Consider the following 23,987-nt stretch of genomic DNA (forward strand, 5'->3'; position numbering starts at 1 on the left):
GGTCAGAATATCAGATCTACATAAAGAAGGCAAGAGAATTGGAGAATTAATGAGTGAAAGTAAAATAAAAACTTTTATTTTTCTTATTTTTAATTGTTCTAACAGATCACAGTTTGCTCAAAATAATAATAGCAATGGTGTATTCCATTATCTCTCTCTCTATATGCTTATGTATAACTGAAATGAGTGACAGCAATGATACAAGGTACCAGAGGGAAGAATGAGGATTATTTTGTTAATATAAGACACTTGCACTACTCATGAAGCAGTAGAGTATTGCTAGACCATGGTATGGTGATGACTTTTTAGATACAATACCAAAGGCATGATGTATAAAAGAAATAATTGATAGGCTGGATGGACTTCATTAAAATTAAAACTTCTGCTCTTCAAAAGACAATGTGAAGAGAATGGAAAGATAAACCCCAGACTGAGAAAAATATTTGCAAAAGACACACTAATGAAGGACTATCCAAAATATGCAAAGAACTCTTAAAACCCAAGAATAAGAAAACAAGTAACTCAATTTTAAAATGGCAGGACTTCCCTGGTGGCGCAGTGGTTGAGAATCTGCCTGCCAATGCAGGGGACACGGGTTCAAACCCTGGTCCGGGAAGATCCCACATGCCACGGAGCAACTAAGCCCATGCGCCACAACTACTGAGCCTGTGCTGTGCAGCCTGTGCACTGCAACTACTGAGCCCACGTGCTGCCACTACCGAAGTCCATGCACCTAGAGCCCATGCTCTGCAACGAGAAGCCCGCAAACCACAACGAAGAGTAGTCCCCCCTTCCCGCAACTAGAGAAAGCCCGCGTAGAGCAACGAAGACCCAACGCAGCCAAAAATAAATAAATAAATTAATTAATTAATTTTTTTTTAAAAATGGCAAAAGACCTGAACAGACATCTCACCAAGAAAGATATACAGATTTCAAGTAAGCCTATGAAATGATTTACATCATAAGTCATTAGGGAATTGCAAATTAAAACAATGAGATACCACTACACATCTATTAGAATGGTTAAAATCCAAAACACTGACGACACCAAATGCTGACAAGGATGTGGAGCAATGGGAAATCTCATTCATTGCTGGCGGGAATGCAAAATGGTAGAACTATCAAGTCATGAAAAAATGTGGAGGAAACTTAAATGCATATAACTAAGTGAAAGAAGTTAATATGAAAAGGCAACACTACAAGATTCCAACCAAATAACATTCTTGAAAAGGCACTATGGAGACACTAAAAAGATAAATGGTTGCTAGGGCTTACAGGGGAGGGAGAGATGATTAGGTGGAACACAGAGAATCTTTAGGGCAGTGAAACTATTCTAACAAAGGTGGATACATGCCACTGCACCTTTGTCAAAACCCATAGAATGTGTAATACCAAGAGTCACCCCTAATGTAAACTGTGGACATAGGGTGATAATGATGTGTCAATGGACTTCAATGATAGTACAAATGTGCATTGTGTTGCAGAATTTCAGTAGTGTGGGAGGTTGTGCATTTGTGAGGACAGGGGGTATATGGGAACTCCCTGTACTTTCTAGTCAATTTTGCTGAGAACCTACAACTGCTCTTAAAAAATAAAGTTTATTAATTTAAAAAAGGGGGTGTTGCATATTTCAGTCTCTACCCTGCACATTTCCAGGATTCCCTCCCCAAAGTCCGCTAGGGCAACTGATCTTCTGAGCTAAGGGTGCCTGCGCTGATGTAAGACTGCTTGAGATCTTGGGCTGGGGAGCTTTTAAGTGCCTAAGGCCAAGAAATTTTCAGAGGCCTATGAGGCTTTTTTTTAATGAAGTAAAAAGAACAAATTTGTGTGTGTGTGTGTGTGTGTGTGTTGGGGAGTATGGTGTACAAAAGCAGGAGATTCTGGGACTAGGAAACATTCCTGACTTTAGGTCTTAGCCATTTCTTTCCTGATCTTTAGTTTCTAAAATGCGTAAAATGTGAAAGTCCACTATTTTGGGGGAATGGTTGAATAAAATGTAGGTCATGCCAAACATGGACTATTAAGCAACTATTCATTAAGAAGCAGTTAGATTATATGTATGGAGTAAGAAAAATGTCAAAGGTATACAATAAATGAAAAACAGAAGTTGTAGAGTAATATGTTTGATATGAAAGATTATGTATATGTGTGTGTACATGTGTATACATGTGTATAATAATGGAAACAGCGCTGGAAGAATATGCAGCAAAATATAACATTGCTAATCTTGGGGGTAATGGTGGTGGGGATTAAAAGGGTTGACGTAAAAACTTTTTTTTTAACCCCCATTTTGTTTTTAGAGGCATACTTCAGAGATACTGTGGGTTCAGTTCCAGACCACCACAATAAAGTGAATATCACAATAAAGCGAGTCACACAAATTTTTTGGTTTTCCAGTGTATATAAAAGTTATGTTTACACTATACTGTAGTCTCTTAAGTGTGCAACAGCATTATGTCTAAGAGAAAAGTACATACCCTAATAAAAATATTTTATTGCTAAAAAATACTAACCATCATCGTCTCAGCTTCAGTGAGTCATAATATTTTCGCAATAATAACATCAAAGATCACTGATCACAGATACCATAACAGCTATAATAATAATGAAAACATTTGAAATATTATGAGAATTACCCAAGTGTGACACAGAGACATGAAGTGAGCAAATACCACTGGAAAAATGGTGCTGATACACTTGCTTAGATGCAGGGTTGCCAGAACCTTCGATTTATGAAAAAATACAGTATCTGAGAAGCACAATAAAGTGAAGCACAATAAAATGAAGTATGCCTGTACTTTGTCTGTTTATAATAAGCAAATAATGCTTTTGTAATTAAAAAAATTCAATTCAGAAAAAAATCACAACAAATTTCACAATTTAAAAAGTTTATAGGGGCTTCCCTGGTGGTGCAGTGGTTAAGAATCCGCCTGCCAGTGCAGGGGACATGGGTTCGAGCCCTGGTCCGGGAAGATCCCACATGCCGCGAAGCAGCTAAGCCCACGCGCCACAACTACTGGGCCTACGCTCTGGAGCCCGCGAGCCACAACTACTGAGCCCGCGAGCCACAACTACTGAGCCCACGTGCCACAACTACTGAAGCCTGCGCGCCTAGAGCCTGTGCTCCACGACAAGAGAAGCCACTGCAATGAGAAGCCTGCACACCACAACGAAGAGTAGCTCCCACTCGCCGCAACCAGAGAAAGCCTGTGCACAGCAACAAAGACCCAATGCAGCCAAAAATAAAAGTAAATAAATTTATATTAAAAAAAAGTTTATAAATACCTACACTTGTTTCCAAATCCAGGAAAAGAACACATTTTTATTAATTAACTGGACACACATTTATAATGCTTTTCCCACATTTTCCACTGCTTACCCTTTGATTGCCTCTGTAATATTTTCTTTAAAGAAATAGGATAATTCAGAATTTACTCAAGCATGGATGACCAAATTTTATTTTCTATTAATAATAATTTTTAAAAGTTTCTTTCAGGTTCATAACTTATCACTACCATGTTGTGTAAAATTTTTTGGAATTGTCAAATTTGAAAAAACTTCCATCAAGTTTCTGCTATATATGAGCTGTAAGAATTGGAATTATTTACAGATTAATCCTCTGGCTCTGTACCTTTCAACCTTGCTTGTCTTCCATTACTTATATCCTTTCAGCGTGAGTGCCAGAGGACAAGCTCACACTGCAGTACAACTGCCATCCTTGCACTGTGCGTAACTGTGCGTATTCCTGGAAGCCATTCCTACATTGGGGTGGCTAGCTATCACCTAAAAATACCTAAAAATGGAAATTACGGAGAACCACATAAACTCAAACTAAATGTACCCCCAATACAGTTTCCTCTTAGCCTGATCCAAAAAATGTTCGCTGACATCCAACACCACCACACAAATATATATATACGTGTGTGTGTATATATACATACATATATATAAAAATACATATATATATATAAATGATGGACTGAAAAAAGATCTTTCAACCTACTGAGATTAAAGTAGCCTACATCTATAAATTTGACAGGACACAAAATTGTGAAAATTGCTGAAGTCCTTCCCAGAGCCTTGAAATGGGCCTATGTAAGTGAGTGATTCTGAAGTTTAAGGTTCATTAGTTCTATGGGAAGGAAAGAAAATTATAGAACAAGTCTGTAAGTACAATGGCAAAGAAGTAAGGTGTGTACATGAAAGAGGAAAGGTATAAATGAATAAGAAAAAAATATTTTTTAAAGACCAAGTAGCAGCAGTATGCCTTAGGGTATAATTAAACATTTAAACATAAAGGAAATGTAATTCCTAACAACCTAAAATTAACAACAACAACAACAAAATTTCAAATGTCTCTGAAGAAGTTACGAAACATGAACCTTTAAAACATTTTTGGAATTAATATAGCCATTTTCTCAGATTTACAAAATAAGTAAAAACTCGTTTCTCCTTTTCTAAACAATAAACAAACTTTTTTGTATCTGTCTTTTTGACCATGTATAATTAAAAAGAGGCATTTCTAAATAGGCACTTGATATTAGCTTATGATGATGAAGTTGGAAATTTATGGCAAAGAACATGCATGCTTATCTGTGTTCATGAACACACACATGCGCACACATACAAGTGCACACACAGAGTTAACTTTGGACTTTGGAAATTACCCTCTGACTTTTTTTTTAAAGTTAAGTTCCCTTGTGTACTTCTGTAGCGATCCCTTTCTTCTACTCCCAGCTCCTGGGAAACACTGATCTGTTTTCTGCTCCTACAGTTTTGCACGTTTCAGAATGGTATATAAATAGAATCATACAGTATGCAGCCTTTTAAATCTGATTTCTTTCACTTTGCATACTGCATGTGAAATTCACCTATGTTATTGAGTGTATTAGTAGTTCATTCCATTTTATTGTGAGTAATATATTCCACTGCATGGATATTTTATCATTTGTTTGTACATTTACCAGTTGAAGGACATCTGGATTGTTTCAAGTTTTAAGTGACTATAAATAAAACTGCTGTAAACATTTGCATACATATTTTTGCATGAACATATGTTTTCATTTATCTTGACTAAATATCCAAAATGGGATCACTGGGTTGTATGTTAAGTGTATGTTTAACTTTATAAGAAATTGGCATACTTTTTCCCAAAGTTCCTATGCCATTTTGCATTCCCATCAGCAATGTATGTGAATTTCAGTTGTTCAGCATCATATATTACCATCATTTGGTATTGTCAGTCTGTAAAAATTTTACCTGTGCTAATGCATGTGTACTGGTATTTATTGTGGTTTTAACTAGCACTTCTCTAATGACTAATGATGTTGAGCATCTTTTCAAGTGCTATTTGACCTCACCTTATCTTTTTGGTGAGGCCTCTCTTTCAACCATTAAAAATTTTTTTCTCTTTCATTTATAGTTGAGTTTTGAGAGATTTGATATATTATTTGATATATTCTTTTATAAATTCCTTATGTATATTTTAAAATTTATATTTTATAGACATATGTGAATATATATATTCCTTTATCAAATATGTGCTTTACAAATATGTGTGTGTGTGTGTGTGTGTGTGTGTGTGTGTGTGTGTGTGTTTGTGTGTACCTTTTTTTTTTTGCCACGCTGAGGGGCATGTGAGATCTCAGTTCCCCAACCAGGGATGGAACCCAGGCCCCCTGCAGTGGAAGCACAGAGTCCTAACCACTGGACCACCAGGGAATTCCCACAAATATTTTCTACTCATCTGTGGCTTGTCCATTCATTCTCTTACCAGTATCTTTGGAAGAGACCTTTTCAATTTTTATGAAGTAAAATTCATCACTTTTATCTTTCACAGTTCATGTTTTTTGTGTCCTATATAAAAAAATGTTTGCCTAACCCAAGATCACAATGTTTTTTTCCTTTATTTTCTTTGAGTTTTATAGTTTTAGGTTTTATATTTTAGTTTACAATCCATTTTTAATTTATTTTTTCAATTTTTAAATTATGGTAAATATACATAACATAAAATTTACCATCTTGACCATTACTAAGTATACAGTTCAATGGTATTAAATAAATACATAATGCTATATAACCATCACCACAGGTCATCTCCACAACTCTTTTCATCTTGTAAAACCAAAACTCTATGCCCATTAAATAGTAACTCCTCATTCCCTCTGACCTGCAACCCAGGGCAACCACCATTCTACTTTCTGTCTCTATGACTTTGACTACTCTAAGTACTTCACATAAGTGGAATCATACAGTATTTGTCTGTTGGAGACTGGTTTATTGCACTTAACATAATGTCCACGGTTCATTCATGTTGTGGCATATGTAGGAATTTCCTTCTTTTTTAAGACTGAAAATTCCATTGGATGTATCAACCACATTTTGCTCATCTATTCGTCCGTTGATGGACACTTGGTTTGCTTCCATGTTTAACTTATTGTGAGTTACACTGCTATGAACAAGGGTACAAATATCTCTTCAAGACCTTGCTTTTAATTCTTTTGGGTATATACCCAGAAGTGAAATTGCTGAATCATATGGTAATATTAGCTCACTGCCTTCTGGCCTCCAAAGTTTCTGATAAGACATCAGCTGATAATCATTTTAAGGATCGCTTCTATGTGGCAAGTTGCTTTGCTCTTGCTATCAAGATTCTCTTTTTCTTTGTCTTTAGAAAGCTGGATTATAATGTATCTGGATATGGGCCACCTTCAATTTATCTTACTCTGGAGTTTGTTGTGCTTCTTGGATGTTTATAATCATATCTTTCATCCAATTTGGGAAGTTTTTAGTCCTTATTTCTTCAAATATTCTCAGCCCCTTTCTTCTCTCTTCTCTTGGGACTCCACAATCCATCTGCTGCTCTGTTCCATGGTTCACACAGATCCCTTAGGTTCTGTTCACTTTTCTTCATTCTTTTTTCTTTCTATTCCTCAGACTTGAAAATTTCCATTGTCCTATCTTCAAGTTCTCTGATTCTTAATTCTGCTTGCTCAAATGTGCCTTTGAATCCCTCTAGGAAAATTTTCCTTTCAGTTATTTTACTTTTCAGATCCAGAATTTCTTTTTAGGATTCTTTTTTAGGTTTTCTGTCTCTTTATTAATATTTCCATTTTGTTCATTCATCATTTTCTGGACTTTCTCCACATCTTCCTTTAGTTCCTTTGAGACAGTTGTTTAAGTCTTTGTCTAGGAGATCTGCCATCAGGTCTTTTCCGGGGCAGTTTCTATTTTATTTTTTTCCTATGAATGGGCCATACTTTCCTCTTTCTTTGTATGCCTTGTCATATTTTTGTTGAAAACTGGACATTTGAATCTAATAATATGGTAACTCTATAAACCAGATTCTCCCCTTCCCCATGTTCTACTTTTTTTTTTTTTTTTTTTTGGTTATTGTTTTTGTTTATTGTGGTTTTGTTTTTCTGTTTTTTGTTTTTTTTTTTTTTTTTTTAGTTTTTGTAGACTGTCTCTGTGCTAAGGATCCACCTGAGGTATAAACTTAAGGTCTTTTCAGTTCTTTTCTGAGCCTGTGCCTTTTCCTGGGCATATGTGGTCCCTTTCAAATGTAACCCATGTATACAGTTAGTTTTGAATGTCCTAATGTCTGGCCCCCAAAAGAGGAAAAACAGAAAAGCGAAGGGAGGAGGTAAATGGCACTAGCCTCTTAAATTACCTGGAAGTGACATAATCTGGAGGGGAAAGGGCTTGCAACAATAGGGAAAGGTGAAACAACAATGGATGCTCCCACTTCACCTGCACTTCCGTGATCAGAAGCAGCAATCAGTGGTCAGAGTACAGATCTTTGAGAATTTGGAGAACAGGGGCCTATTTGCCCAGCCTGGCTCCCACAAGCTGTGTGCAAGTTGCTCCAGGAACACATATATAGCTGTCTGCCACGAGGCTGGAGGTGGGCAATGGGTAGCTGTTACTGTGGAGAGTTGGAATTGACTGAAATTAACCACAGTTTATTATCTAAGTCTTCCCCTGGAAGTTGCAAGTCTTCAATATACTCCAGACTTTCAAAATATTGACATCAGACAGACTCTGCCAGTGCAATTATTGTCTAGGTGGGGAGACAGATTCCTGATATTTCCTACGGCACCACTTCCCAGAATCCTCTAAAACCCATTTTTATTTAAATTTTACATAAGGTGTGAGAAATGGACTGAGCTGCTGCTGCTGCTTTTCCTTCTTTCTTTTTTTTTTTTTTTTTGGCATTTGTATATCTAATTGTTCCAGAAACGTTTGTTGAAAGACAACTTTCTCCATAGGACTGCCTTGCATCTTTGTCAAAAATCAATTGACTACCAGGCTTCCAGGTTGGTGAACACATGGAGACTTCGGGGAGAGTGGAGCACCTAGAGAGGGCATGGTAGCTCCACACCCTTTCACCATACCTCGTCCTGTGCATCTCTTCCATCTGGCTGTTCCTGAACACTTAGGACAAAACTGGAATTTCTGGCAAGACTAAGGAGGACCCGGGGAGAAAATTAACCTCAAAGAGTCTAGAGGCCCAGAGCTTAGTTTGAGCCCTTGAGAATCCATGCTTCCCTACCTGACCCTGGAATCTGGCCCTGAAGGTGTTAAGCCAACCTCACAATATCAACCTTGACTTGGATGACTCATCCTAAAAAGAATTAACAAAGGCCTAGAAAAAAACAGCAGAAAGAAACAAATTCAACAGAATCTGGCAGTAAGCTATACCTCAGGACAAGCAGAAAGTAAGATTTAACATACAATCTTCAGTTCACCATATCTCTTTTTTTCCGCAGGATCCAAGAAGGTGCTGCACAAACAAAACACTCTGTATCTCCCAAGAAATAACTCATGAGACGTTAATGAGAAAATCCCTTCTTCCCAGAGCTCACCCTCATGACACCTTAATTCTGAATAAACTGGACCATAAAAGCAAAATCAAGACCTATGTCTTGACTAAGGACATTCTGAGGCAAGCTGGATTCCTCTCAGTCAATTCCTCTCATTCAGTATCTAGAAAACAATGCTCTAGTCTTGTAAAATGGGCTCAGCAGACACAGTACAGGAGAATTCCAACTATTAGTTAATTAAGGGAAGGACTAAGGTTGTAAAAGGGAGTGACAGAGGCACAAAGGGAGAAAACAGAATAAGAGAAACAAAAGGAGATGAAGGAGAGGCAGTTGGGCTGGCATCATAGCCCTGGCTGGAGGCAGAATGCATATATAGTAAAAATTCTACTGATGATTTGATTATTATTGCACTGAATCTATACAACAATTTGAGAAAAACGGTCATTTCAAAAACATTGAGTCTTGCAGTCCATCAACACAGTATTCCAATTCACTTATTTAAATCGTTCATTTTTTCCTTAATGTTTTAGAGTTTATATATATCTAACTTTTTAAGAAACAGCCAAACTTCTTTTCCAAAGGTGGCTGTAGCATTTTGTTTTCCCACTACAATATATGAGTGTTTAACAACTAAACAATTTGACAAATGATAGAAATTGGAGAAATTTAGAATATTCCATTCTCATATTAAATAATGATAAACCATATATGTAATCCAGTGTGTAGTTCTGGTTCTATCACCCAAGAAGAATACTACAGACTAGAAAATGTTTAGAAATGGGAATAATTTAATGTAAATATGCCAGAGGGAGAAAATGAAGTAGGGAAGTTCTATTATAGGAAGATAGACTGAAAAATTGGAATTATTCAGAGTAAAAACACTAAGAGAGCTTACAAATAGAACTGATAAAGAGCAACAGTCTAGATAAAGAGAACATAAACTTGTTCCCCAAATCCTGAAATATTGGGATGCTCTGAAACTCAAGAAAGGTATCACCATGAAAAGAGCAGACTGTACATTACAACGTAATCAAGCTGCGGAAAAGAGGAATCATCAAATTGGGATTTTTTTTCACCCTAACCATAGCCAGTTGATGGAATGAAAGATATGGAAAATGCTGGAAGGAACATGAAGAATTTATTTCTTCAATGCAGTCAGACAGTTGGTGTTGGAAATGTTTAACATTTAGGGAACTAACTGTAGAGATCAAGAATTTTGGAAAGTCCAGTGTTCTGAGATAAAATATGCTGCTCAGAAGACCTTACATGTTTACCAGTATAACTGGACAATCGAGTGCTCTAAACTTGAAACTGCAGGAAAAAAGAAGAGGCTGCTGTATTGGTTTAAGAGAGTATAGGAATTCAGATGCAGCTGAGCCATGTGCATGGGACAGATGGCTTCTCAAGAGTGTGTTCATCTCCTGTTAGTAAAGCTCTTTGAGCTCTGTAAAAGAGCAGATTCTGAAGCACTAGGAATCAATTCAGTGAAAAGGAGTTCAAATGTGTAGAAGAAATTCACATAGATGGAAGTAATGTTTCATGTTTCTTAAGCAAACCAAATCTTAAGATGTATTTGAGGGACTTCCTCGGTGGTCCAGTGGATAAGACTCCGCACTCCCAATGCAGGGGGCTCGGGTTCAATCGCTAGTCGGGGAACTAGATTATGCATGCATGCCGCAACTAAGAGTTTGCATGCCACAACTAAGAAGCCCGCATGCCGCAACTATGAAGCCCGTGTGCCGCAACTAAGAAGCCTACATGCCTCAACTAAAAAAGATCCCACATGCCGCAACTAAGACCTGGCGCAGCCAAAATACATAAATAAATTTTTAAAATTAATTAACTAATTAATTAATTAATTTTATTTTTGGCTGCGTTGGGTCCTTGTTGCTGTGCTCAGGCTTTCTTTTATTTGTGGCGAGCAGGGGCTACTCTTCGTTGCGGTGCGTGGGCTTCTCATTGTGGTGGCTTCTCTTGTTGTGGAGCACAGCCTCTAGGTGCGTGGGCTTCAGTAGCTGTGGCATGCGGCCTCAGTAGTTGTGGCACACAGGCTCTAGAGCACAGGCTTAGTAGTTGTGGTGCACGGGCTTAGTTGCTCCACGGCACACGAGATCTTCCCAGACCGGGGCTTGAACCCGTATCCTTTGCATTGGCAGGCAGATTCTTAACACTGCACCACCAGGGAAGCCCCAGTAAATAAATATTTTTTTAAAATCACAATGAGATACTACTTTTCACCCATTTAAAAAAAAAAAAGGTGTATTTGAATCATCAAAGTAATTGTGGTCAGGACCAAAAACAGGTGAATAAACTGAGGCAAACTACTCACCTAAATAAAGTACTTCTAGAATTACAGAGATAAACAAACATATGAATCCAAGAACTATTTTTCTGGCTACTTAGATAAATTTGGGAGCAAGTTAAAAATCTCCCTGGATCTATGAAAATATATTATGTCACAAAATAACTCAAAATTTTAATGTACCTTAGAAACACCATGAAAATCTGAGATTAGAATCATGAATACCCAGAGTGTAAGCTCCTTAATGGCAAGGACCATGTCTTATTCATCTTTGCATTCCTAGCACCTAGCATTGTGCCTAACATATAATAAGTAGCTTATGAATTAATGAATAAATGGATGAACTGACTAATGAATACACCCCACAGTTCTTGAGAAGAGCAATTCTTTAGCAAGCAAAAGCTGAAGCAACAACCAGAGTTTGGAAAGGTACATGTGGTTAAATGTGGCAAATTAATTATATTTATTACTTGGTTCTATGAAAACCCTTCTAACATGAAAGGAAAGGAACTTAAAAGGTATTACAGGGGCTTTCCTGGTGGCACAGTGGTTAAGAATCCGCCTGCCAATGCAGGAGACACAGGTTTGAGCCCTGGTCCGGGAAGATCCCACATGCCGCGGAGCAACTAAGCCCGTGTGCCACAACTACAGAGCCTGTGCTCTAGAGCCCGCGAGCCACAACTACTGAGCCTGCATGCCACAACTACTGAGCCTGCGTGCCTAGATCCTGTGCTCTGTAACAAGAGAAGCCACAGCAATGAAAAGCCCGTGCACCGCAACAAAGAGCAGCCCCCGCTCGCTGCAACTAGAGAAAGCTTGTGCACAGCAATGAAGACCCAATGCAGCCAAAAATAAATTAATTAATAAATAAATACATTTAAAAAAAATAAAAAATAAAAGGTATTACATAGTAAGAACAAAGAGAATAAGAGAGAGAGAAACAGAAGATGAGGATTTCAAGCAATTTTTGGAAAAGGGAGAGTAAGTAGAGGAGATGTCCTGGTTAAAACATGGTGAACTGAACACAAATAGTTATACTCAATCAAAATGAGTACAAAGACATAAAGATACATTAACCCACCAGGACAAACAGAATGAAAAGGAAACAACAGCAAACAATGTGAACATACTTCCAGAAGCAGGAAATAAAGTGAAGAAGCTAACGAAAAAGAGAAAGCTGAATACCAAGGACCTAAAGAGGGGTGTCCACAAAATCCCAGAATGTCTCAGGAATTAAAAAGATCAGGTACCTTAGAAGGTGGGGATAAGTGTGACACGATAGCTAAAAATGGGGACATTGGTTGAAAGACTACAAGGCATGGTGACATGCCCTGATTCTCTCCCCATCCCATGCCACCCTGTTACTATCCCCCACCATGAGATTATAGTTTTATTCTACAAGAGAAATCGAACCAAGGTTTAACTTAGGGAAACCAAGAACAGTAGAAGGTGGGGGCAAGGTGCCATATGGAAACCAGAGAGATTGAGATAAAGTCTACATACTAAGCATTGAGAACATTATTCTCCTTCCCTGGCTCATGCCAAAAACATGGTAGCCAGGTTTAAACCTCCATAACACTCACAGCAGAAGAATGGACAATTCTTTTTTTTCTTTTAAAAATTTAAAAGGTCAGAAAGATGACCTCCACATAATGACATTTGGGGATTCCCCAATGAAAAGCTCATCCTTTTCTAGTCAAAAAGCTCTTCTAATGAGCTTTTAAACATTTTCAGTTTTTAATATGAATGGCCATTAAGATATTGAGGAAAGCCTCCAATATGAACAATGAAGACCAAAACAATACCAAAAAAAAAATTCAGAGTAAACATAAAATGCAGCAAACAGAAGAAAACTTTAAAATAAAAAATAAAACAAAGTAATACCGAAAACCCATCCAGCAACAACAAGCATCCAAAAAGAGGAGGTTATGAGACTACAGGGAATAAGGGTAGAAAGAGTAAGAAAGGATGGTTAACAATTCATAATCGTTTAGCTATTTTCTTTAGCTAAAACAAAAATTCAACAGAAGAACCATGTGATAAAGGAGGAAATCTCTCAAAAAGTAAAACAAAAAATAAAAATAAGAAAGTTAAAGGACAAATATTACATCAATAATAGGAGTTCCAGAAAGAAACATTGAAGGAAAGGGAAAGAAAAAGTTAAAATGAATAATTCCCAGACATAAGCACTCAAGTTTTGAGATTAAAGGGACCAATTAGTGTCCATTATTTGAAAAAAAGGACACAAACCTAGGCACATATTTATGAAATTAAACAGTAACAGGGTAAAGGATAATCTTACAAGCTTCCAGAATAGGGGGAAAGACAAATATATGAAACATGGAAAGGATCAAAAGTCAGAATGGCACTATGATTCTTAATGGCAACCATGGTTATTAGAGACAATGGAGAAATGCTTCAAATTCCTGAGGAAAAATGATTTCTAAAACAAAAATCTATACCCAACCAATGTAAAAATCAAGAGATTATCTATAAGCAAACATATAAAGATTCAAAAAATGTACTTTCTATGCACGTTTCTTAGGAAACAATTCAGGGTTATGTGTTCAGAAAAAAACAGGAAATATGCTAAGAGGAACAAAGGAAAAAAAAAATGTACAATATGACCCTGTAACATCTGGTCATATCAGATGGCAAGGAAGCAATTCAAGACTAGTAGGGTTCTGTCAAAAGTACCATACTGAAGACAGTCCCTTTTGTCAAAGGTGGGACAATCTGACCATCAATAAAGATAATAAATAAAATGGATTGAAAAAATATGAGTTAAAAATAAAACCTCTCAAGCACTCAAGAGACTAGGATTAGAAGGGAATTTCTTCAACCTGCTAGTGTATGAAAAAAACAAAATAAAATAAATGTTATGAATCATACACTGAAAAGTACATAACACCATAGAAATCAATTTAAAAATTAAATAAATGGAAACAAATCTCTGTTCACAGGTTGGAAGGCTTTAATATTATTAAAGTGGCAAAACTCCCCAAAATGATCTATAGATTCTATGCAATCTCTATCAAAATTCCAGACGATGTCTTTGCAGAAATCAACACGTTGATCCTAAAATTTCGATGAAAATGCAAGGGACACAGAACAGCCAAAACAAACTTGAAAAAGAACAAAGTTAAAGGACTTAAATTTACTAATTTCAAAAATAAAAGCCCTCACTGGACACCATTAGAGAATGCTAGCAAAACAACTTTTTATTTTGAAAACTCATAAATAAAAAGGAAAAACTAAGCATTTATCCTGCCTTTTGTAAACAGACAGAACCACTGAGTGTCCAAATAGTGGATGAGGCACGGTTGGTTCCTTTATAGAGGCATGTCAGGTAATAAATGAAGAAAGAGTATTAGAATATTACCATTTTGCAATGTCTAATGATTTAATAAATCATGTACTGAATGTTGACAGCTACTAACATGACAAAAAGAGAGTCCTTAGATATCACAGGCCTTCTAATGGAAGAACACAACATCCTTAGAAAAGTAGAATTGCTAAAAAAATTGAAATCTCTATATCAAATATAGAGGACAGAGGAACATGTTAAACAACACCATGGAGATGCAAGCAGCAAAATCCAGATTACAGTAACAATTTAGTTTCTTCAACAAATTAAAATTAACCAAATAAACAAGGAAATAGAGGAGAAACTTGGAGACTAAGAGAGACTTAGATTAAGAGAGAGATCTATCATTTGTAATGTGTGAACCTTATTTTAGTACTGACTCAAACGATGGGGAAAAAAGTTAAAAAACTGTAAAATTATGATATTCACAAGATAACTGGGAATTGAAACACTGAGTTTTTAATGTTATTAAGGGATCATTATTAATTTTAATCTTTTTATGCATGATAATGGTATAATAATTTTTTTAAAAAAAAGAGTTCTTACTCTCTAGATATATTTACTGAAACATTTTATGGATAAAATGTGATGTCTAGGCTTTGCTTCAAAATAATACAGCGTGGTGGAGGTAAATGAGATTATAGCTAAAACAAGATTGGCCATAAATTGACAAATGTTGATGCTCATGAAGAGTACGTGGGGGGCTCATTATTTTGTTCTGTCTACTTTTACATATATTGAATTTTTTCCATGATAAAATATTAAAAAGAAGACCAGAAAATAAACTAAGAAACAAAAGTCATCGAATCCAGGAATGGAATGGCAAAAGAAAATTCAGAAAGACAGCTTTGCACCATGCCTAAAGAAAAACCAGTCCAGATTGGAGCAGAACAGGAGGCTGTGGGAGGGAGGCCTCCAGGAAATAAGAAAAAAAAGAAGATAATTTTATGAGCTTGTATGACCTTTTGGAAGTTGACAGATCTGTTGAAGTCTTTGAGTAAAAAAAGAAATAAATAGTGATAGCTATATAGAAAACCAAAAGATGGAATAAAAGGGAATAATTAAAGATAAAAAGTTGACCAAGAAAGGAAGAGTCAGCTACTTGATTTATTAGAGAACAATATTAATTTATTTAGTCTATTTATTCTATTTATTTAGCCAATCATATAAACACAGATACTGAATTACCAAATAATTCAAATATTGAAAAAGGAATAACAGAAAAGTGATGACATGGGGTGTTTAAATTACTACTCTTTCACTTTTTAGTTTTGTGATTTGGACAAGTTACTTAATCTTTTCAAGTCTCTATAAAATGGACATATTATCATCAATCTTGTAGGATTGTTTAAAGAATTAAAGATAATACATCTAAAATACATAGCATAGCATCTTATATATAAAATGTCATACCATGTAGCCAATAAAAAAGATGTACTTTAGTTATTGATATAGAAAGACATCTTAAAAATTGTGTTCAATGAAAAAGCATATTACAGAAGAGTATGCATAATATGGCCCAATTTATATAAAACTGCCTCTCTCTCTATCTTTCTACCAATCTACCTATCCTTATTTATCTAAGCAGAGAAGCTATCTAGAGGGAAAGTTACTATAATAAATTAGTCCTGGTTACTTCTGGACAGTGAGAGCTCAGTTAATTTGTACTTATTTTAAAATTCTTTTCTCTTTGTTTGATTTGATAAAATAAGTATGAATCCTTTTCACAAAAGCAATAAACTATCTTTACATTAGTAATATTTAAAAAAATAAAACAGATTTAAAAAAAATAAAATAGGGAGATTGGGATTGACATGTATACACTGATGTGTATAAAATGGATGACTAATAAGAACCTGCTGTATAAAAAAAATAAATTAAATAAAATTCAAAAAAAATAAAAAAATATTAAAAAAAGAAACAAACCAATAAAAACCTAACTTGAGGGTTTCAAATTTTGTATTTTGCATTAAAATGTTCTCATCTTTCACTTTGTTACCTAAAAAAACTAATATAGCTCCATGAAACAACCCTTCATGAATTATTTACTCTCTGGGGAAAGAGAATATTCCTAGTCCATCAAAAAGTCTACAGATAATAAATGCTGGAGGGTAAAGGGTGGGGAGAAAAGGGAATCCTCCTAAACTGTTGGTGGGAATGTAAATTGATGCTGCCACTATGTAAAACAGTATTGAGATTGCTTAAAAAACTAAAAATAGAGTTACCATATGATCCAGCAATCCCACTCCTGGGCATTTATCGGGAAAAGACAAAAACTCTAATTTTAAAAGATAAATGCACCCAGTGTTCATAGCTGAATCACATAAGTTTTGATATGTTATCTTTTCATTTTCATTCATGTCAAAGTATTTTCTAATTTCCCCTGTGATTTCTTCTTTGACTCATTTATTACTTAAGAACATGTTGAATTTCTATATATTTGTGAATTCCCCAAATTTATTTCTGTAATTGGTTTCTGATTTTATTCCACTGTGGTTGGAGAACACACTTGTTGTGATTTTAATCCTTGTAAATTTATTGAGACTTGTTTTATGGCCTAACATATGGTGTATCCTGGAAAACTTTACGTGTGCACTTGAGAAGAATGTGTATTCTACTCTTGTTGTGTGGCGCGTTCAACAGATGTCTGCCAGGTTTATTTGCCGCTAGGTTTATAATGTTTTTCAAGTTTTTAAAAAAAATTTTTTATTGAGTTATAGTTGATGTAAAGATTAATACAAATTTCATTTTAACAGTATATAAAAACTCTGTCCCTGTATAGCTCCAAAAATAAATAAATAAATAAAATAACTTATAAAGACAATGTTAAAGCATGAGACAAGATGATACTAAGTGAAAACAGTAGATGATAGCATCACATGTAGGCTATGTTAAACTTTAAAACTATGTAAAAATTATTAGATATATGGACAAGTGTAGAAATAAAGAAAAAAATGAAAACAATTTACTTGTTAGTATAGTTGGATTATGGTATTTTTCCATTCCATTTTTATTGTATGGTGTTATATATTTTATTGTCTTCTTGTCATATATACATATGAATATTTTACAATTTCTCATATTAAGCCAAAATCTACCTCCCCATTAAGTTTCATTCCTTGATAATAATGTTACTCTCTGAGACCACAAAGATAAAAGTCTAATTCCTTTAAAACATGACAGATCTTTAAATATTTAAAGACTTGTTCCTTCTAGGTCTTCTCTTTTTCAAATTCCTATAGGCTTCCTAAGATCAAGCACTACATCTTACTCATCTTTGTATTGCCGGCAGCTCTGAAATAATGTCTTAAATATAGCAGGCAATCAATAATATTAGGCATTTGTAGAGCTGAATATGAAATCCCCCCATTATTCCGGTAACCCTTTCCCAGATATGTTTTCATTTGTTAACATGCTTCTTAAAATGCGACTTTTAGTTCCCTTTCAGATCCTTGTACTCCTTGTCTCCAGTGACATTCTAAAATCCACTCCAATCGTTCTACTCCCACAGCAATAACCGATCCTGAAAAAGAGCTCTACCTGGTAAATTCAGACCTTCCACTCTTTAGTACCTCCGTCCTCCTAGCCCTCCTGTTCACTCACACCCACTGTAGCTTTACTATCTCATCAGGACCTTTCAGTCAACTTTTACCATATCCACAATATCCTTCCTGTCTTCACATCCTTCCTCACCTTACTTTGATTTCCGAGTCCATACACTACCTTTGTTTTTATCAGTATAGTATAATTTCCCTTGTCCCACAGTCCATGCATTGCAAGCTAGTGAAAAAAAAAAAAATCTTGGATCGATCCAACTGTAAGCCTTTTCCAAGCCTCTACCCACGCTGCTGGGAAATATACCTTAGAGAAGACTGTGTACAAACCTCGAATTGTACAAATCTAGAATTGCTGATCTCAATTGGTTAGTCAGTGCTGCACCAATTCTACCACACAAATCTCATTATCTCATTCCCCCATTCATCAAAATCTCACACCATGTCAATATTCATCAAAATCTCACACCATGTCAACGTTCATCAAACTTTTAACCCTCAACTTTTCCATTTCTCTGAAACTCTTCCAGTTTCCTAGAGAAAATAAAAGTATGCAAACTCCCTCAACTTCTTGCCAGCCCAGAAACTATGGATATTGTAAATAATATCATAAAGCCATAAAAAGGCTGAAGGTATTTAGGTATACAAAGAAAGGACAAATAAGTAAAGTACAAAACAACGTGTATGTTTATAACAACTAGTAAAAAGTAGGAATTTGCTTGAAAAGGCACACAATTTACGTGGAAAGATTAAAAACTACACACAGTTGCCTAAAGGGAGGGAAACTGGGGTGAAAGGAAGATTTTTTCAAAGTATATACGTTTCTATCGCTTTAGAACTTTGAACCATGTGAAAATGTTGTCTTAAAAAATAACAAATAAAACTTGTGAATATAATCATGCGTGTCTTTTCATGCATGCAGTGGGGGGATGGGAAATTATTATTTAATGGGCACAGAGTTTCAGTGCCCATTAAAGTTCTAGAGATGGATGGTGGTGATGGCTGCACAACAATGTGAATGTACTTAATATCACTGAACTATAAACTTAAAAATGGTTAAAATGATAAACTTCCTCAAGTATATTTTAGTGTAATAAAAAAACCCCCACAATAGCGATAACTAAAATAACAACACAAAACACCCTCAAGTGCCTTCCTAGTGCTATTATGATGAAGAACAAGACCCTGTATAATATGACCCCCGCCTAACTCCATCTTGTCTTGAGACCCTCTCTTCAATTCACTCAAGAATATTCAAGCTGAACTGAACTTCTAGTTCCTCAAAGGCATAGCAGTCTCTCTTGCTCTGAGCCTTACCACAGAAAATTCTTCTTCCTGGAATGCAAATAAATATCACTTACTCACAGGATGCCTCTTCTGTCCTCTCTGACTCACTTTTAGTTCACTCTATTAAACTCTGCCATAACATCCTCTGCTTCCCTTTTATGACACTCATCACAACTATAATTATCTGGTTAGTGTTTAACTAGAAAATTCAATGAAGGCTAGGACCACTTGAATCTTGTTCTCTAATGCATACCTGATGCCTAGCACATGGCATGGCATATACCAGGTACCCTATAAATATTTTTTGAATGAATGGATTAATTCAAAATTAAACCATACTCCTGATAGTCTAATCAATGAGCAGAGTAGAACCATCCCTTACTCTAGATGCTACTTTGATCAGTGTGCCCTAATATTCCTTTATTTTTATCAGTTATGACAGACACTTGACTTTAATTTAGCCTAGCATTATTTAAAATCAGAAGTCTTTTTGAACTGAACTACTGATAAAAGGTGAGGATTTCTCAAATCCCTTCCACACAAAGCAGACTTTCTAAGCATAAGTGCAGAATTTATCCTATTAATTTTTATCTAGTTAGTTTTCAAACTCATCTCTGCCATCCAGTATATTAACTATTTCTCTCAGATTTGAGCCATTTGCAAATGGAGTAGACCTGACCTCTATTTAGCCATGGATGAGAACATTAAATGCAACAGTGCTAACGACAAGGTACAGTGCACTTCCATAAAAGACATTTCTTGAAGTGACATGACCTACTAATTAACACTTTTGGAGAATGACTATAAATACCTTTATATGTACTATCACCCAGGATTTTCCCTCTAATAAAAATTTAGACTACTATTTCTCCTAAGAGGTAGAATGGGCACAAAATATCAGCTGTAAAGAAAGTTCAGAAAATTTGATAAATTACTATAAAGATATTCTTAACCTTTAGAAGCATGACATCAGGGAGGCGGCTGCTAATAACGGGATGCATTGTTGGACTATCTATGTGTCCTGTTTTTCTCTGTAAAAGAACATTTTTTAAAGTTGCCATTGCCTAAGTCTTTCTTATTGCCAGGAAAAGTGAAAAAAATGTAACAGGAAGTCACATACAGGACAAGCCATTTAACCTTGCCAGGTTCCTATAAAATGACAGAGGGGGACTGCGTGACTGTAAAGTCTTTCTAGCTCTAACGTGCTAATGGTTGAAACTGAGTGTGCTGTCTTCTCCAAGTCATATTTGTATTTATAGCTTCTTCTAAATATAACCTAGTAGAGTGAATGATGTAAGGAATCTTGGATATGAGCTGCTCTGATTGAGTAATACTTTCTCTTGTTCCTCTCAAAGCAAACCAGGTAGGTGGTAACCTACACCTAGACTTCTCATCTCAAAATCACATTCACGTAAGTATACTTCTGTTTACCATCACTTATGTATTTAATAAACTTTACAAAGGTAAAGTTACATTTTTGCTCAAACTTCATTTAATTTTATTTTTAATATAGTCATGACATTTCAAGTATAAAATAAGGTTCTAGAACTGAATAACTAACCATAATTTGGCTTCTGCAAAATTATAGTGTGAAAATGACAACTTCATAGAATCCAAACATTATGGAAAAAAATTTAACATTCCACAGACTAACTTAAAATGCCAGGAAGTGCCTTGATCTGAATCAGAGTCTATGGAACCATAGGGCTTTCAAGGTAAAGAAGTAAAGGAATAACATAAAACTTTTGAAATGGAATCTGAAAGAAAATGCCTTGAGAAGCATGATAATAATCTTGAAATGGCTTTCTCTCGTAAACAGGAAATAGAACACAATCTCTCTAATCATAAAGCATTTCATACAGATAAACTTTTCTTTGAAACAGTGTCCACATTAATAAGCAAGAAAAGGACAGGTATACACTTCTAACATTTCTAATGTCATGTGACAAGTCCTAATCAGAAAAAAAAAAAAAAAAGAAATGTATTCTGACCAGTTAGGTTTTCCTAGTCCCCAAAATGTAAATATATTAATATAATAATATATGTTTCATGTAGGCAAACTTTTGACATTTATAATCTGCAAGAATTATAACTAAGGGCTCCCCAACAATATTTAGCATTGTACCTATTTGGTATTATATCCTAAAACTATTTATTATTATTTGTGTAGAGGAAGACAACTGACTTTTTAATAATAACTTTGTGCTAGGACACCTTAATGAAATCTCTTTGGTTTTGAACATTTTTGAGCTCATTGTCTTGGGTCTTCTAAATAAATAACATTGGCTGCACATAATAATAATTTTGCCTTTTTCTTTCCAATTTTTACCTCTTATTTTTCTTTTGAGTAGTTGAACTAGTTGAACTAATGCCCGCAGAATAAAGGTAAAGTGCATGACAATTAACACCCTTGCCTTGGTTTTAGTGTTTCATGTGATGGTGGCTTTGGGATTAAAACACATACACAGATACATTAACGTATATATTAGATGTGTTGATATGTATATAAATATCACACATGAATAACTTAAAATTATTAAAAACTGTAATCAAAGATGAATGCTGGGGACTTCCCTGGTGGCACAGTGGTTAAGAATCCACCTGCCAATGCAGGGACGCGGGTTCTGAGCCCTGATCCAGGAAGATCCCATATGCCACGGAGCAACTAAACCCGTGCGCCACAACTACTGAGCCTACGCTCTAGAGCCCACGAGCCATAACTACTGAGCCCACCCACCGCAACTACTGAGCCCACCCACTGCAACTACTGAAGCCCGTGTACCTAGAGCCTGTGCTCTGCAACAAGAGAAGGCACCACAATGAGAAGCCCACGCACCGCAACAAAGAGTAGCCCCTGCTTGCTGCAACTAGAGAAAGCCCACATGAAGCAATGAAGACCCAACACAGCCAAAAATAAATAAATAAATAAATTTATTAAAAAAAAAAGATGTATGCTGAACTTTATAAAATTCTATCTCAGCATAAATGGGGAAAATGAAATGAAGCTTTTCCTTTTCATTATTAACATGGCTAAATATATTAATAGATTTCCTAATATTAAACTATGGCTGCATTCCTGATATAGATTCCATTTGCATATGGTTAATATATTAGGCCCTTTAATGAGTATCTGGTTTATACTAATACTGACTATTTCTGCATTTATAGTCTTAAGTAGAAAAAGATCCTTGGTTCTTTTTGTGTGTGTGCTATCTTGTCTGATTTTTGGTATCAGTGTTAAACTGCCTTCACACAAACAATTTGGAAGGATTCTTTGTATCTCTGTGCTTTAGAGCCCTTTAAAAGGCATCAGAACATCACAACCACATAGGGATATTTGAGGGAACTGTAGAAAGAAAAAAATCAAATACACACACACACACACATACTGAGAAAAAAGATGAGGGACTCATATCACAGATAAAGACCTGATGCTCACAATATATAAAGATTTCCAGTACATCAACAAGAAAAAAACCCAATAAGCTTAGTAGAATGAAGGGCAAAGAACACAGATAACTGACAGATAAAAAGTACAAATGACTCTTACATGTATGAAAAAAATGTTCAGCTGCATTTAGTAATGTGCAAGAAGACTAATGTGCATTAAAACTACTATCAAATCACACTGGCAATGGGGAGGGGGTGGGGTGAGATGTGACAAAGTGAGAGAGTGTCATGGACATATATACACTACCAAATGTAAAATAGATAGCTAGTGGGAAGCAGCCGCATAGCACAGGGAGATCAGCTCGATGCTTTGTGACCACCTAGAGGGGTGGGATGGGGAGGGTGGGAGGGAGGGGGATGCAAGAGGGAAGAGAAATGGGAACATATTGTATATGTATAACAGATTCACTTTGTTATAAAGCAGATGCTAACACACTATTGTAAGGCAATTATACTTCAATAAAGATGTTTGAAAAAAAAAAAAAAATCACACTGGCAAGACAAAATAATTTCTATTTGAATATGTTGGCAAGGTGTGGGGAAAGAGACAATCTTACTGCTGACAGGAATATAAATCGGTATAAGTTTTGTGGAGCATAATTTGCAAATGTCTAAAAAATATAAAAATGCAAATGCCCTTTCTACCAGCAATTCCATTTCTAATAAATTTATCTTACAGATTTATTCCCATGTATATAACATGAACTATTAAAATACCTAAAAATTATTGAGAGCTCACTATGTGCCAGTCACTGTTCAAGCCTTTATAAGTATAAGCTAATTTAAGTCTCATAATAACTCTGAGGAAGGAATAATTATTCTGTTTTTAGAGCTGAAGAAATTAAGGGATAGAGAGGTAAACTTATTTTCCTAAAATGAAACATCTGGTAGGCATTGAATATGAAAATAAAACACAGGTGGTCTAGCTCTAGTTTTACATGCTCTTTGACACTATAATATACTACCTCTCAACACGTGCAAGGATATTCACTGCTGCACTGTATGCAACAGCTATATACCACAAAGAAATGTCTATTAATAGTACACTGCATAAATCAATTATAGGGCATCTGAACAGAATACATGCAGCATTTAAAAAGAAGGTCAAAGCTCTTCTAGTAACTGATATGCAAGGATCTCCAATACAAAGTAGGTGAAGACAGCAAACTGTAGAACAGTGTGTACATTACAATACTATATAT

General features: G+C 35.5%; 1 protein-coding gene across 4 annotated transcripts in view; it reads right to left on the reverse strand.

The window, feature by feature from the left end:
• Positions 1-23,987, reverse strand: part of ZRANB3 (zinc finger RANBP2-type containing 3) — a 278,621-nt gene that overhangs the window by 95,547 nt on the left and 159,087 nt on the right. The window lies entirely within an intron of this gene.

This window comes from Balaenoptera acutorostrata, chromosome 8 (genome assembly GCF_949987535.1).
Source record: "Balaenoptera acutorostrata chromosome 8, mBalAcu1.1, whole genome shotgun sequence".
Taxonomy (NCBI): Eukaryota; Metazoa; Chordata; class Mammalia; order Artiodactyla; family Balaenopteridae; genus Balaenoptera; species Balaenoptera acutorostrata.